Below are 17,681 nucleotides of genomic sequence, written 5' to 3' on the forward strand. Positions count from 1 at the left end.
TAATCATGATTGACACATAAATGGCAGTCTCTTTAAAGCAAAGTGATACATCATCTGCACTCATATATCATGTCATACCAACAATCCCAGATCTACTTTAGATATACTTGTCTAGACAAATAACATTGGAATACATTATTTACATTCAGTTTTCTTGAAAGTGAGTTTTAAAAAGGATCTTTTGGTGATCATGCCTACATCCCACGATTAAAAAGTTCAAACAGCTTTCAGGACTCAGATAACAGAATAACTTTGCTTGGAAAGGGACCTTTGGAGGTCACTTTGTCCAACTGCCTGCCCAAAGCAAGGTTGGCTTTGAAGTTTGAGTTGGTCACACATCTCAAGACTCAGCCCAAATTAAGTTTTTAACTGAGAAGAGAGTTTACACAATACATGTGTAAGACACATATGAAAGTAGAGAGTCAGCTGTCCAGTCTCTGCTCTGAGTAATGTTTATAAATATTAAACTAAACAATCTTGAGATAATATGCCCAAACTGTTCATTTGGTAGGACCCAAAATACTTTATTCTTCAGCCCAAGTCTCTCACCCTGGAGGGAAAGCCCTACCCATTAAGACACTACACAAAAAGAGCGGAGTTGGTACCTACTCTAATTCTGAGCAGAAATAGTTTTTACAGTGTGTTCCCCCTGCTCGCTTTCTTGGAAAAAAAGTTTTAGGACAAGGTTAATTCAACACTAGTCCATCTTTAGCAAAGGAAATAAAAGGACCTAAATGCTGATGTGGGCAAGATAAACACTAACCTTCAATGTCTGTGCTGTCTGTCATTGAACACAGGCTGCATGGTCTCCAGCAAGGACCTGTTTTGATGAAGATCACCTCCACACACCTTATACAAGGCTTGCAGAGGCTTTAGCTCAGTCACCAGGGTCTAGCACAATAGCAAAGTATGGAAACAGTCCTTTCTTGGTCTCACAGTTTACAGAACTTACCCCAGGATGCCCAAGTAGACAGTGGCAGAACAAAGAATTGAACCCATTTTTTTTTTCCCCAGCTCCAGTGCAAACCAGTGACCACACAACATCAACAGAAAGTTCAGAGAGGAAAATCAAGGACGTACAACTGGACAGGCACCTGTGTTGAACCTTTTAAATAAAAAAAATATATCCTTTTCTCATTTCTACATCTCTATGCTTTCCTGAAATATGAAAGGATAACAAAATCCAGGTGGGTTTACGTTCTTTGTTAAGAAGGAAACAAGGAGTGAAAGTGGGCAAAAAGAGAAAGTATAAACGGAGAGAACACCCATAAAAACAACCAGTGTGATTTGGAAACTGTGTATATAGACAGACATTTACATATGCAGTAAATATGCATACGCATTTGAGTGGTATCTTATAGATAAGAAGCTGAGACAATGCATATAAAAATACGATGTACTTCATGCTCCTATACCTGAAGGTTCATTTTCCTGGATCTCCTTATTTGTGATTTATTTCTGAAGACTAAATTAAGTTTTTAAGTAAACAGTTGCAGTGTAACAAGCTAATCTGGGAACTGTGTAACACATTTCTCACTCTTATAGATAGGGAAAATATTCAATTAGTATTCTGTCCATGATAATTTTTAATTTAAAGCCTTTAACCAAAGTACAATGGACTTTTGACATATAAATATTAAAAATTAAATTTCCTGAGTTCATTATCTGATAATTAGAACTAAATAACATCTTAACTGAGAGACAAACCCCACGCAAAGCAAGTCAGTTCCATTTAAGATTCCATTAGAAAAGTGTTTGAGCTAGTATGTAATGGACCATAAAATTTAATTTGGAAATGATATTACCAAAAATGATGGAATGATACCAGTCACAAAAGGACATGTAGGCAGCCCTCATCTTTTCATTTGGCATGATGTTCTTCTATTGATTGTGTAGAATTAGAAAGGAATTACTTAATATTGCACAGAATAACATATGTAGGGTTTTTTTCCTTTTCTCCAGTGCCTCAGTATTTAAAAGTCGGAATTGACCAGTGTAGCTCCATGTAATTACAAAGATTTCCTTATCTTAGCCTATTTGCTGAAGTCATCCTAAAGAAAGGGTCCCCTAATCCATTGGCTGTCTCATATCTCATTTACATTGGTGGTAATCCCCATCCTATCTCAGCATTTAGGTAATGACTTTGGGATTAAATTGCACTTCTTGCAATTCTTTACTTTCAAATCTCTACAACATATCAGCGGGACCCTGCTGAATAGGGCTGTCAGAGGACTGGTAATGCAGCCGGGTAGGTAAGGCCTCCGACTTTAAAGTGAAATTAACTTTCTTCATAATAGGGTTTTAAGAAAAGAAAACCCTGACTCCATGTTGCAAAGTATTTTAGGTTGTTATAAAAAGATGCCAGGATTAAGTTATATTAAGCTTTCTAAACCAGTGTATTTAGCTACTTTTGCTGCATTTACAGCTAAGGTGGTTTTAGTAAGTCATTTTCAGATAGTTATCAGTCTAAAAGACCTGCAAATGTCAGGTACATCTTAAATTTTGCCTTATAAAAAACTCTGAAGAGTACTGTTCTTAACCACTAGGATCACATTATTAAATTTCATTTAATCTATCACATTCATTGAGTAAAAATCTGCTGTTCACTATGAACTCATATTGAAAATTTAAAAAAAAATTAATTGGAAAATGAACAATTTAGGCCCAAATTTAACCAGACGCCTAAGCATGTTTCTGATTTTAAGCATGCAAATAATTTTACTGATGTCAAGACACAGCAAAATCTGTTCAAAATTAAGTATAGATTTAAATGTTTTCCTAAATTTGGGCTTCAATAAGAAATTTGTCCTGGCAGAGCCATCTTTTTTATCTGTTGCAAAAAAACACAGTTTTGTAAAATACATGCATATATTGGGGAGCAAAAACTAAATTATATATTGTTATGGCTATGCTGTTAATATGAATACAGATAGTGTCATATACAGATGTTGTCGCATAAACCTCCTTTATAGAAAGGTTTTTTAATTTGCTGAACTTAACATTTCTAAGTCCATAAACTGCTTTGTTTTTCAAATATTTATTTACTCACATTTAAACTTTAAAACTTCAGCTGTTTCCAAAATTGGGACAATACCTCGTTCTGCCAGATTAAGAGTATCCCTTCACCTGGTTCACTGAGGTACTGCAATGCACCACATATCAAATGAGGGACTTGACGTTTAGCAGATGGATCATGATACAGTAGAGGATATGCCTTTTGCCATCACTCCGAAAAGCAGCCCAAGGCAGCCAAATATAAATCACCTGAAGAATCTAAATTCATACACGCTGCTTACCTTGGCAACTGCATCCTGCAAAGAATCCATCTGCACTGAAATCAGGGCCAACAGACACGTGCCCTGTCTTCTGTCGCTGAAGCCACCACTTAAACGGATGATGTTCAGAAGAAGATCACCTCTCCTGACTCCTGTGTGTTGTGCCCTGCTGTACATATATCCTAGGAAACAAGCCCTTTACAATGTGCAAGTTCTTTTTTTTTCCACAGGAGCCAAGCTTTCTTATAACATCCCACTAGATGATACTTCACACACAATAGTGGAAGATTAGGTAATTTTATAGAAAAAAAATTGTTGAGGATATTAAACCCAAAGTCACCATCTGTGGGACAAGTTGTCCCTGAGTCAGATCACTGGATGGTAGCAGCATTTCCTAATGTGATAGCACATTGTCATTGCTCTCTCTTATCCTCTTCCTTAGACACAGACACTGATCACTGCCAGGGATGGGACATTAGCTAGATGGGCTTTTGGTCTAACCCACTTTAGTCATACATCTAACCATCGTCACTGTCTTACCATAAGTACAATAAGTAAATATCATAAACATTCAGATTAAGAAAGAATGTAAAATTAGCGTGAGATCATGTCCTTCTTGTTTCAAATTTTGCTGCTATGGAGGCTAACACCTAGATGAACTGTTCTTCTGATATTTGCAATTAATTTGGCTGGCAACTAGTAAAATCAGGACTGGTTGACCTACTTTCCAGCAGGACTATGTCCAGAAGTTCAGAAGTTAGTATGGGAACTTCTCATGCTTGCTCACAGGTAAAAATAGGTATTCTGCATACACTTGTACTTTTATCTTACTGCTATTTTGGGTCTCCTCATCAAATGGGTGGAGAGAAAATACAAGCAGTTCTGCTTTCACCATTGCACTGCCAGACACTGCCCACAATGCATGGGGTGGGAGCAAGAAGATGCTAACCTTGTACCTGCAACTCTTCCTGAAGACTTCAACCTCAAATGGTATTCAGCTCCGTCCCCAGTCCCAACAAGATGCTGTCAGTAAGACAAAAACAGACTGTCAACAGCTACAGGTGGGAAAACTCAAGACTTGTACTGCTGCAAGAGAACACAGATCTCCAGGACACTCTCCTGTTTGGACATCACTTTGAATTTTCCCATTGGAATTCAGAGACCTCAAGAGCAAATTAACTTTGCTGACAATAATCTGGCTTTCTTATTTATCTTTCAGGGACACCTTTCAAGAAATCATAGGTCCATCTGTATGGGGGGGTGAGCTGTCTGCTCATCTGCCTCTGCTGCCTACACCTGCCCTGACGGTTCACTGCCACCAGTCCAAGGGAAGAGCCTTCCCTTCCAAGGGAAGTGCTTGACCAGGGGCCAAACACTGTGTTTGATCATTTGAGAAGGAGGGGAAATTTTCCAAAATGCCAAAAAACCTCCACATTGGCTTTTTTATTCTCACTAATTAACCATTTAGAGGTAAAAATAGTTTTACAAAGCAATAATGAATCTACTCCCAGAAATATTATTTCAAACCATTACTTCAGTATACTTCTCTCAAAGTTGCCTAGGAATCGCAGAGGCATTTTTTTGAACCTACATCTTTGGGTATGAAATCAAATTTTTGCCATACATGCTGCTCAGGGTCAGCGTTAACAAACACTGCAGGTAATTACTAAGCAGTGACATTCCATCAGGGCAAAGAAAAAAGGTAAGGAATTTAATTGGAAGCCCTATCCCTATTACATTTTAATTAAATTTATACTTGTTCATACTCATAGCATTTTTGCAACATTCCATGTGTTAAGAAGCTTCTGAAATGTGTAACAGTCACCAACCCAATACTGCAAATAAGGGCTGAGTAGCCCTCATCCCAGAGTCCCCAACACAGCAACATGGCATCTCATTGCCACATAGATACTGTAAGGTGCTGGAGGATGGCATAAACTACATAGAGAAGATCATGCCTTTCCCATTGGCCCCCTGCGGTGCCACAATTTATCTGGAAAAGAAAGAGCCTTTGCCTTCCCATCCCCATTCACATCAGAGCTATGTACATCAGGAGAAGATAGTGATTCGCTTTGAAGGGAAGCCACATAGTCCAATGGTTACCAGAAACGCAACTACCAGACCATCTATGATATGCAAGATCATGAATACTGAATTAACCTTATGCTTCCAGAACGTCAAAGATATATGAAAATCAGCCTCATGAATTTAGAACTAAAATTTTTGAGGTTTTGATGTTTAGGTGCTTTGGAAGACCACGTCCTTTACTAGGCACAAAGGTCATCTTCCTACTGTGAAACAATGACAGTGCAAAGCTTACCTTACCAGCTGTATTAAACCCAAGTTCACATACAAGAATGGTGAGTATTTGCAAGTAATGTGCAAATTTCTTTTACAAACAATATTAGAAAGCTTATTCTTCAAAGGCACACCTAAGACAATGCACAATGTCAACCATCGTTTCTGCCACAAACCCTATAGATAACAGGAAACATTAAGCGCATAATGGCTCAAGTGTGCTACACTTATGAGTGTTTAGCCCATTTCACATGTCTCCTTGCAGTCTTTTTCATACACTTGGCTCTGCAGTTCAGCTCGGTTGTATCCAATGATGAGTGATAATTGGAAGCCCTCCTCCTGCCATTCTCCAGAATGATACGGAAATTAATTCTTGTACACTTTGCATTGCATACACCAAGGGAAGTTGACCCTATCAATTTACATACACTATAGGGGCCTGCTATCACACTGCAGCCAGCAAACAGCTTCTCTTATCTAGGAAAGACCCTCATTTGTTATTTCGTGCTGAATACACCCACTCCTATTATTTCTGTAATTCTTTGCAATAATAGACCTTACCCTAATGAAACCCGCATTATGAGAAGGTTATAGTCCTGACCCAAAGACGATTAGCTCTGTGCTCTGTTATTGCTACATATGTAATTGTATAATTGATTTTAAAATTTACTTTTGTGTCCCCAAACCATAAAGTGAGCAGCCCATTAAGGGTGAGAAATACAATTAATATATCTATTAAAGTGGGGCAGGATATTATTGCAATTTTAAGATTATGTGGGTAAGTGTATACATAAAACCAAGAAAGAAATACAAAATTTGAGATTCCCATCATACTTCATTTTAGGTAACATGCAAAGGGTGTACATTTTCAGTACACAACAAACAGTTCAGATGCAGGTCTGTAAGATGTACCTGGGAGGTAGGAGTCCAATTTTATACACAACTTTATACAAGCCAAGTGGGCAAAGTATTCTGCAGACCTGAGCTTTTATTAGTCTATGCTAATCAAGCTTTGTTTTCACATAAAATACTTCTATATGTGTGCTTGACTATGCATCTAACACAATGTGAATGTTGTTCCTCTTGGTTAATAGATACATGCTAGATAATTGACAATTTATGTTTCAAGAATTAAATCTAAATAAATAAACACATACACAATTAGCACCATATGGTTTTTTTTAACTCAGAAGTATTTTGTCCTCATTTACACCTAGACCCTGCTATCTAATCAACTGACAGCTTCCCATCATCTAAAGCAATCCGAGTCAAGCAGATGCCTGCATTGTTTTATGTATTAAGGTGAGGACAAACTCTCTTTAGATCCAGCATTGCATTGCACTGCACTAAAGACTCTGCATGTGTAAATCCACCATGAAAGGTTCACTTTCTGTAGCACAACACAGGCATCCAGTGTTATTTCACAAATCCCACATGCCCTCCAGATGCTCCTCTGGATGGCAGTAGGTGTTCCATGGGTCTGGTCCAGAGCTGGCAGCCGCTTGTGACTTCCCTGAGGATGCCTGAAATAGAACCAATACTTGGGGGAAACTGTATCATGTCCCAGGCAACCTACTGACAAGTGTAGTGAGCTTCTGTCGAGGAGGCTATTAACCCCGAGGGTGACATTTATCTCAACATAGGTGAGAGTCAACTGTGGATGCTGGGTCTACACTACAGAGTCTACTTTGGAGCCTGAGACCATCCCAATACATCTCTGTCCTGCACCTACAAAGGAAAACTTAAATCCATGGGATTGTTGCCAGTAACTTCTGTCTAGCTTGGTTCTGGCTTACATATATTTGGAAGTCAGGGCTCTTCCCCATCTTTAGACAAGTTAGTGTTCCCACTCAGAATTACTCATTATCAGAGAACCATTTTACACGGACATGCCTCTATTGAATTGGATTTGTGAGATAAGTTAAGGAAAAGGCAGTTGTGTAATTTGCACACAAAGTGGTTGGAATTGATCTAAAACAAACCTTTAACTTTCAAACTGGTTTAAATGGGGAAAGGACCATTGGATAATTACATCATTTAACACATTGATTGTCTAGAAGTCAATTCTAATGATTTCAGAAATAGAGGGCATTGTGCTTTCCTCATTTTTAAGGAAAGATTTTTGCTCTGTGTAGAGGAGAAAATGGCGAATTTTTTAAAAGAGACAATATAGAAGAGCTGAAGAAAACAAAAGTTTCATTATGCCGAACAAGGCTTATTTCACAAAGGCTAAAAAAAAATATATAAAAAAATCAATGGGACACAATTAAACAGGGTGCATCTCCCCTTACAGTACAACAAAGTAAAAGCAACTTAAATGACCCGTGTGTATTCAGAATACATAATTAAAGAGGTAGTTTGTATCATTAATCTGACCACATCTATATTTACTTTAAAGTTTTGCAACCTCTCTGTTACATTTGGTCACTGTCACTTGATCATTAATTAAAAGGTGCACCACTCAAAGCCCTCAGACTAAACTTTCTCTTTTTCTAATTACTTTCACAATACTGTATTTCTCTATCAATCAGAATACAAAATATATGAATGTGTCACAAGGACACTGATAATCATATTTTGCATTTATGGAAGACTTCAGACCACTGGAGGGCAAATTCTTCCTTTTACTTATATGGCCAACTAAGTGGGATTCTTGGCATACACAATGGAAAACTGAATTTCAGCTGGATCTCAAGCCACGTAGAACCCACTGAAGTTGCATTCATTTAACTGAAGGAAGGTTTTAAAATCAATTTAGTCAAACCACTGCAAATCCACGTGGACAATCTTAAATCAATTTGAACCTGGCTTATTTCAATTTGGCTTAATTCAGAAAGAAATCCATTTAAGCTGAAGCAATGTATGCAAGGTTTACATTTATGTAACAGTGTGCACAAAGGCATTTGCAATAGTTTAGACAAATCAACTTGGAAAGTAACTTAAGGTTCTGCCTACAATTAGAGCTCCTCCTCAGTACAGAAATACTGGCAGCTCTGAACTTCCCATGTAGTTTTAAGGATACCAGAGAAATCGTGCTTCTTTAGGGTACAGTAATTTCATTCCTATTAACAAATAATTGTTAAGCTTAAAATCAGTTTTTCTTGTGTAATGGTTTGCGTTGGCTTGTTCTGCCCAGGCTGTGTACCTGGCGCTCTGAGGGGTACAGCTCGAAGGTAACAAAAGTCTGCATGGTAGCTTTGGCCTTAAATAAACTTGTGTTACAGGTAAAACTGAAAAGGTTTTAGTTCCCTTGTAAGGTCCCTAGGAATTGTCCCAAAATTCTGGAGATTAAATTGAGGAGAAGGGACATTGTAACGTGATATAAAAGTGGCTCTTTCTGAAGCAGCAAGAGATTCATACAAATACTAATTCTGGAAGAAATACAGAACCTGGCAAGTCCATTTTAGAGGTACTACTGTACTGGGAGTTCAGAAATTCTGTGTTTCTGTAATGTCTTTTGAGCAGTCTGATGTTTGAGTTTCCCTTAGCTGAGTCTCAGGTGAGTAAGTGGATACAGACAGTTTTATACAAACCGGTAAATCAGCACTCCAGATTTTCAGCTTGCAATAGTCATGCAGTCTCCTCAGTCTATCAAAGCACAGCTATGAGGGACTCATTGAGGGTCCAGATTCTCCCAGTCTTTCTTGGGTGAAATAGTAACACGTTGCAAGAAGAGGAGCAATGACATCAACGAAACCCATAGCATAGAGGGTGCTTCTAAGAGTAAATAGAAACATGAGATCTTGCGTTGGATTTCTGCTTGAATGGTTGATTTTTTGCAGCCAGTTTTGCCAGTTCATTAGAGGAAAAATTACTCTCCATAACCTGTTCCTTCTGTGTAACTGTACATATTCAGACAAGCAGTCAGCTGTCACCACACCGAGATAAACACCTGCAGGTAGTAGAAGTAGCTTCTTTGAACCTGGGAAGGTTTTGTCAGAGCATAGTTAGAGATTCCTTTAGGAACTGGAAATTTTAAAAATATAAAATGTTCTTCATTTACTGTCAGAACTTGTGCCTGGTATGTTTAAACCTTTCTTTTGAAAGGAATTAAGGTCCTGTCAAAAATCCAGGTTTTTTGGTAGAAAATAAATTAAAACTGCCCATTTCTAATTTGGCAGTGAGATCTGACCTTGCTGAAGCAATAAAAAAAAAAATAATCAGATGAACAGAAAATAGGACATTCTCCTTCACGTCATAAGACCTTATCTCTCATTTTTTCCATCTCTTCATACTATGTATATAACTCAGAGGGTTTGCATTATTCTGATAGGGTAGGTCTTTGTGCTGTTGGCATAGAGATGGACTTCTCTGTTGCTCACATTACCAATCATTTGCTTCAGGCGAAAATGAGAAGACTGAGTTTTGCTTTCCTAAAATAACGTGCAGGGAAGACTGTGATGTGGCAGAGTAGAAAACAGGGAAGGTGTCCCATACAGTAAGAATCCTAAGGATGTTATGGATCTCCTGCATAAACAGTGTATAAATCCTCCTTTTGTGATACTTTTTGCAATGGACAACAGTGTTACTGTCTCATGTCACTGAAAAAGCTTTCTTTTATTGTAGGGTTCAGGAGCACATCAGTGTGAGCATCCTTACCCATGAAGTGGCTGGAGGAGGAGAAATGACATACTCTGTACTCAGCAGTTGCTTGTAGCAAGGGTCAAGCACTTTACTCAAAAGGCACCAACTATTCCCTGCACTTCAGAAAACATCACTCAAACTGTACAGAAAATATGACAGTGGAACATTTTTCCAGCTGGAGCTCAGGATCTCAGATAAGGTTGTTGAGAAAAGCTTGGCAGAAAGTTTCCTATCCCCATATGTAGAAGTTCTTGGGAAAAAAACCCACCATGGTACCATAAACTTAAGACCTGCAAGACATCCCAACAGCAGGATTTTGGTACTGCTGCCCATCTGCAAAGCCTTTTCCAGGAGCTGCAAGCAGCAGCGAATTTCAGTGTCTTAAGGACTCTGCAATTGCTAATAACGTGCCCAGCATTGACCTTCAGCATTTTCTTGCCTTAAATATCTGCAAACACCTGCCAGTTTGGCTTTGCTCTGTTGGTGCTGGCAATGCATCCACCTGCAACTCAGCCCATTTTATAAAAGAGGTAGAAGGTTTTTCTCCACCTCCTCCCTAGCTGATTTCCACTCCTACCTGGAGAATGAGGCAGCAATGTGGCAGGGAATTTTGCACTGATGCTCCATCTGTACTGTCTATCAATACCAAAATGTCAGTAAGGAAACATGTTTGCAGAAGTGACAGCATTATCTGTGTACTGATTCTGCCTCTTGGATATGGTCAATGAAACAAGGAAACAGCTGAGAAAAGGGGTAAGCTATAAGCAGTACAGGGCAAGTAGCAAATGCTACAGAAAAGGTATCCCTTTTGTCCCAAATAACAAATGGAGACTGCAGAAATTCTACATTCTTCATCTTATCAACATGGAAAAATACAGACAGCCACAGCTATTACACATAGTATTATAGGAAGGCAAGAAGACATATTTGTTCTGAAATTCATCAGATAACTTCAGTAAATCACATGTCAAAATATTTTTAAAAAGTGAGGGTTTGGGAACTGTTTCTTTTGCTTATGTTAAGCTGAATAAAACAAAATGCTCAGATACTTAATCATGGACACAAAACTGAGGAAGATTATTCTGCTGAAAAAATATGGTTGCAACTTGCAAATGCATTTTTAGAAGTGATTTTATTACAAAGTGTCCTATCAAGAAATATCATGAAAATTATGGTGAAGCATGCACATTATTCAGTGACCAAAATGGTTATAGAGAGTTTGGAAAGCTAAGCAATTTAGCAAGAGCAGAATTGCCTTAACGCTGAAAAGTTGTGATGAAACCATTCTCTTACCATTGCTTGGCCATCAATCATGTATAACAGCAACTATGTGGTAGGAGGACACGTACTGCTTCAGGCCATGAGAAAACTCAGACCCTTAGCTTTGGTAATTTAGCACATGCTAACTGTGCTGCCTTGATAGTCTCAAAGTATTTTATTTTTCCATAGAGGAGTATGGATTACTGTACCTAATTTGCCATGGGTCAAGGGGTCTCTCCTCTTTGGGTGCAGGGACGATTTCCATACCTGTCCACTGGATACTGGTTTACAATCTCACCTCTTAGCAAAGAACAGTAAGAACAGCAGCAGGAAATATTTGGGAAAGAAAGAGAAGAAAAGAGAAAACACATATCTCTCAGATTCAAACCGGAGGGACAGTTTGGCCCAAAATCTATTTGCATGAGAGGTCAAACTCTTCTTGTTCTCTTTGGAGATTGTAGTAAAGGGTCCATGCAACTACTCAGCACCTGGCTGACCAGATACTACAAAACCAGATCCTACAAAATTTGCTAAGCACCCATGATCTGAAAAACAGGGTAACAGAAACTATCTATAGTCAGACATCCAAAATGGGCCTTTTGGAGGAATTATGGTATCTTGGAAAATTTGCAAAAATCAGAAACCAGTGCATGCAATATTCAAAGCCATAAGGAGGCACAAAAAACAACTCAGCAATCTAATGAGATTGAAACGGGCAAAATTCAGAGGAAGAAAAAAGATAGATAAACAGGGTTCTAAAAATGATGTTCAGAACACCTGCATTCTACATCTATTTTGTCATCCAATAACTAAAATCTCTTTTGGACTACAATTAAATCCATTCACTGGTCAAAGAAAACAACAAATGCAATTACTCAAAAGTCAGAAAAGCAGAAGGTGTACAGGGCACAACTCTCACCGTTCTTCAGCCCCAGTGCTCTACAGGCTACGTGCCACGGCCTTGCAGCGTGTCTGCTCATCCCACCATCACATAGATGTCAAGTGCCAACTGAAAAATAAACACCACAAACAAGCTGTTTCCCTCTGGTCTGAACTGGAATCTATTTTTCTCCAAAAAAAATAATGTTGCTTTAAATGTAGGTTCCCTGTAAGTGGAACATCAGTGTGCCTCATGTGACCCCTTGAAATAAAATGGTATCTGAGTTTTACCTTGCAAAAGAGCGAGCTTCATTATAAGCCAAGTCTATCTATGCAGCCACTCGGACATCTATAAGTACATCTATAAGTACATCACCAGTACTCTAGGTACGTGGAAGCAAATTCTATCATTTTTTTTTGTATGGACTGAAAAAAATCAAACTGCTGAAATACTATTATTGGGAATATGTACATTAAGAGCAATGGCTAACAGTTAACAAATACTTTTCAGACAGACTCTCTCTGAATGACGCATCTCTCCAGTTTGTTTTTGAAGGCAATCTGAATGCCTGTTTGCATCCTCTGCTCTAGAAACTAGCTGGCGGTGCACTTGCAATATTAAACAGGCCATTGATAAGGAGGAGTTGCAAGGACTGCTTGGTTTTCAGCTCTATTATTTGTTGCCAGGCGAGCTGAAGGAAGTCATTCATTGCTTTACGCCCAAAGTGCCTTTCTAACAGATGCAGTGCAGTGTTAGATGATCTCATGCACTTTAGATGCTTGATTCTGTTTTCACAAATCAAGCCCTAAAAGCTTAAAAGTGCGTATTTTATTTGATTGGTCAAAAAACCACACCACACACACACACAAAGACTATTTGAACAGTTCTTTCCATTGAGCTTAGAAACACCTTTGCTACTTCTCTCTGGTGGGCACTGTAAACCCTGCAAACCTATTAATTGGCACTGTCAATTACTCAGTGCTGAGCACTTGCACACCTGAGCAGTCACAGCAGGGTTAAGGAAGGCCATCGTACTGCTCCTCCAGGTATGTGCCCCTCCGTGCCCAAAGGCATCACATCCCTGCCCGCTGCTTGCTGCAATTTGATATATACCAGTGTACAATAATAAGAGCAATATTCTTCATCAAAGATATTTGATGAGAGCCTGATTGAATGATTTCAAATACAGTTCCACTCAAATCTCAGAGTCACTGTAAAAACAGAACATATGGAAAACATTTATTATTATTTAGTTGTTACTTTTTGCAATCTATATTCTCACTATTTTTATTCTCCAGCTCTTGGAAAGCAATTGTGCTGTTCAGGGGTGATTCCCCTCAGCCCTCTCCTTCCCCCCAGGGCTTGCATATGCTTGACACTACTTGGAAAAGTGACTAACAGGGTGTTCACTTTTACCAGCCCATTAATTGATAACACTTAATTAATCTGCCGTGTGAGAGATCAAATGAAGATTGTGTCCCACAACCAGCAACATATATTGACTTTGTTATTCCAATTATGTGTCTGACCAGAACAGCCCTTTGGTATAAGACTTAACCTTTGAATCACCCTCAGCGCAGAACTAGATCAGCTTCTAGGGATCTGACCTGAAAAAGACCTTGACACTGCCGGAGCTCTATATGTGCTCGAAAATGTTCCACCTTGTGCTTGTCATAGCTAGCGTTCCTGTTGTCATTTGCAATTACATTTGTGCGTTGGACACGGTTCTCCGATAAGAAGCCAATAATTAGCAGGAAGCTCTGATTAGAAGTCACTGTTTCACAATGGCACACATTTTTGTTTATTTTGTTTTGTGGTGGGTTGTTGGGGTTTTTTTCTTTAAAAGAATGCCCAGAAAAGAGCAATTAGTTTCAGCAGCAATTGGGTAAGTGCAGCAGACAAAGAGAGTAAATTGCCTTTAGCAGACAATTTATAAATCAGCTGTTGATTTCCAACTCAGTTTTTATTTTGTTTCCCTGAGTTATCTTCCGCTAAATGGATGGGAAAAATCTTCAGAAGCATATTTGGTGTAATTTAATATAAGAAAACATAATTAAAAATATATTCATCAGATTTCCTGTAGCTTTCTTCAAGGATAGTGAACAGCAGCAGCATAACAAGGAGTAGAAATTGACCTTTGTTTGCTAATTTTGCTACATTAAATCCATGTTTCTTATCCCATACAAGTCAGTATAAAATCTGGAGCAGACCTACCCAAAACTGCGTAGCAAATCTTAGTTAACATCCACCTGCCATGAACATCACATACCATTTTGTCAGACATGGATCTGACCAGGATATGGATGGCTATTTTATGGTGCAATTTTCTTTAATGCACCCTTTCTCCAATAACACCCTTTCCAACCAGAGGTAGAGGATAGCGTACAAATGTGACAATGAATTGCACAAAGATGAATTCTACAGAGAAGTCGTTAAAATACAGTAATATTTGGTTTGAAAAAAATATTATTTTAAGCCAACTTCATTATCTGAACATTGAACTTAGCAATATTACTTGCTGGCACAGGAGGAAAGAAAAGTAAACTCAGAGTCACCTATGAATAACAAAAAAACATGAGAATGACACCATCTCAGGTCCTCCATCTTGTCTATTATCACAATCTACTGTGAAGTAAATCTGCTTTTGGTTCTGACTTCACTGATGTAAAGCCACTGAGGCAGCTCCAGACTCAGATAACTCAAAAAAATTTCATATAGAGTGTTATCAGTTTAAAGTTGCTTTAAGAAGGCAGAGCATCAACCTGTTGTATTAGCAAATAAAAATATGGTGTGTCTAATATCTACATTTTTATTTACATCATCAACATTTGTTATTGATAAACAGAAAGAGTAACTGGCCTTATGGCTTAGCACATGAGGCTCTTACTACTAGGTTGATATCTCTTAAACAGCGTTGCTGAACAGGGTTCAATAAAGTACTAATTTCTTTGCCACACCCCCACAAAACAAACAACTGTCAAACTGTTTAATTGTCCTGATTAAATCCTGTAGGGCTCTAGTAATGAAAACCTGCCAAATGCACAAGCTAACAATAACTCACATGTACAGCAGTGGTCTCTGAAGCATTTTGTTTTCAAAATATTAACCAAGACACAGTTTTCTTACTTTTCCCATAGCATGCTATAGTGTCTTTAACTTCTATCTGGCTGGGTACCTGGGCAAGCAGCAGGGCTGCGCAGAGGAAATGCCTATGGAAAGTACCACTTGAAAACATCGGTATGGTATCCAAAAGGGCTGTAAACCAACTGCAGCATGAACCTCCAAGAAACACAGCTAATGTTAGGGTGAATCTTGACCCCATAGACTTCTGGCTGAGATACAGAAACACTACCAAATGAACCAAAGGCAAATGAGAAACATCCAAAGATAAATGAATATATGCCAAGGCTTATGTGTGCTATCAAGCAATAAATACACTAGGAGTAGGAAGTGCAAAAAGTAATTAAGGTTAAGAAAGAGGCATATGCAAGCTATAAAACATTAGGTAGAGAGGAGGACTAGAAAGATTGCAGAAGGAAGTTAAGAGAGTGTAAAGAAAAAAATTAATACAGGAGGCAGAGGAAGAGACAGTAAGGGAAATTGCATGAGAGGTTAAGATAAATAAGAAGATAATTTTCAACTCTGTAAGGCTCAGGAGTCAGATGTTGGAGAAGTGTCTCTAAGACAGCAGAGAAATTCTGTTCTCAAAAGCACACATTGTGCTAAAGCGGATCAAAATCAAATGTTTTGAACTCCACATTCAAAAGGTTTTGGACTCTCCCCATGGATTCTTAGGGTAATAACATACACATCTTGGATAAAATTGTGCAGCTTTGACCAGCCCACATGTACATTATGTTATGATATTATGGTTGTCCTTTGTAAGGACAAGCGGATAAACTGAATTTGGATGCGATACCAGGACCACATCAGAAGGGTGGTATGAAGCGTTTGGAAGGATGTCAAGACACAAGATGTAAACAGGCCAGATGTGGCAAAAAGAAACCCCCAAACTTTGGAGAAGTGATTTAATGTTGGCCAGTCAGAGAACAGTCATACCAGTGACAATGACATTTTAAGTGCCGGAGGGAGTATCAGCTCTTTTGTGCTTAGATGACTAAGTAGAAACACAAAATGGTCAGAATACCATGGGTTGAAAGTTAAAGGACCTTTTTTATCTGTTATTAATTAATTTGTAGGCAGTAACTATTTGGGAAATCGCTAATACTAGCATGAAGAACTGGTATCTCTAAGCAGGAGGCTGTGTAAGCACACACAAGAGCACTTTCACCTGCAAAATCTATACTCGAACAATCTGTGGGATAAAACAATCTGTGGGGAAAAAGAAGCAAAAACATTTCTTTCTAGCAATAATGGGAAGGAGGGATTTGGAAAGATAATATTTCTGTAATGTATTTCCCTCCCCACTCTGAGTATTCTTGATTCTTAATATTTCCTATGTAAATATTTTTTCAGCATTTTTGTCAGTGTTAAGGTGTGTCATTTACCAAAGTTTGAAAAGTATTGCTAACAAGGCACACACTGGTACCTGGACAGCGGTGAAGATGACAGCATTACCTGTTTGGCTGTAGTCTGGTTAATGAAGCAGAGAGAAAGGTTGGCTGAGGCTGCAACTGGCTTCTTCCTTCTTCTCATTATGTCTGACCACTTTAAAAAAAAAAATTTACTGTATATTCTAATACAGCCTGGTCACCTTTGGCTCTGGGCTGAGGAAATGAGACTTCACTGAGACAGAGGACTCCCACAAAAAAGTGTGAAAAATTGAAATGACAAGGTTGTGTTGATAGCTTGTTGAATGAATGAAGGGAATGAATTGAAATTTACATTTATATAGCACCGTTCATCTACACTGTATTACTCAGGACTAAGGAGTTCGCAGAAGACCTACTTTGCCAGAACAGCTGCACTGGGGAATAAAGTAAAATAGGACCAAACATCATTTTCCCCAAACAGACCCTATAAAAATAGTGAAGAAAGGCAAAGAACCTGTGTAAAGCTTAAAAAGGGTGGAAAAGAGAACAAAAAGTAGAGCACTTCATGCATGGAAAAACAGGAAGTGAGGAAGGTACTGAATAATATTTTTAAGTTCAGATCATGACTTCAGGAATGAAACAAAGCAAAGAATGTAAAAAAAAAAAATCTAATCCTTTTATCTATTCCACTCCAGGAACAAGTATCCCACCATTCCTCACTTTCTAACAGTAAAACCCTACGGATCTGGAGATTCAGTAACTCAGCTGTTGCATTGTTATCTATCCTTAAAGTTAGAAAGTTCTTTCTGAAGTGTACATTAAACTTTCTTCATTTAAGTTTGCTACTTCTTAATCAGTTCTTGCTGAACATGAGGTTCAACTGAAGAAACC

This window comes from Calidris pugnax, unplaced genomic scaffold, assembly GCF_001431845.1.
Source record: "Calidris pugnax isolate Ruff unplaced genomic scaffold, ASM143184v1 scaffold14, whole genome shotgun sequence".
NCBI lineage: Eukaryota > Metazoa > Chordata > Aves > Charadriiformes > Scolopacidae > Calidris > Calidris pugnax.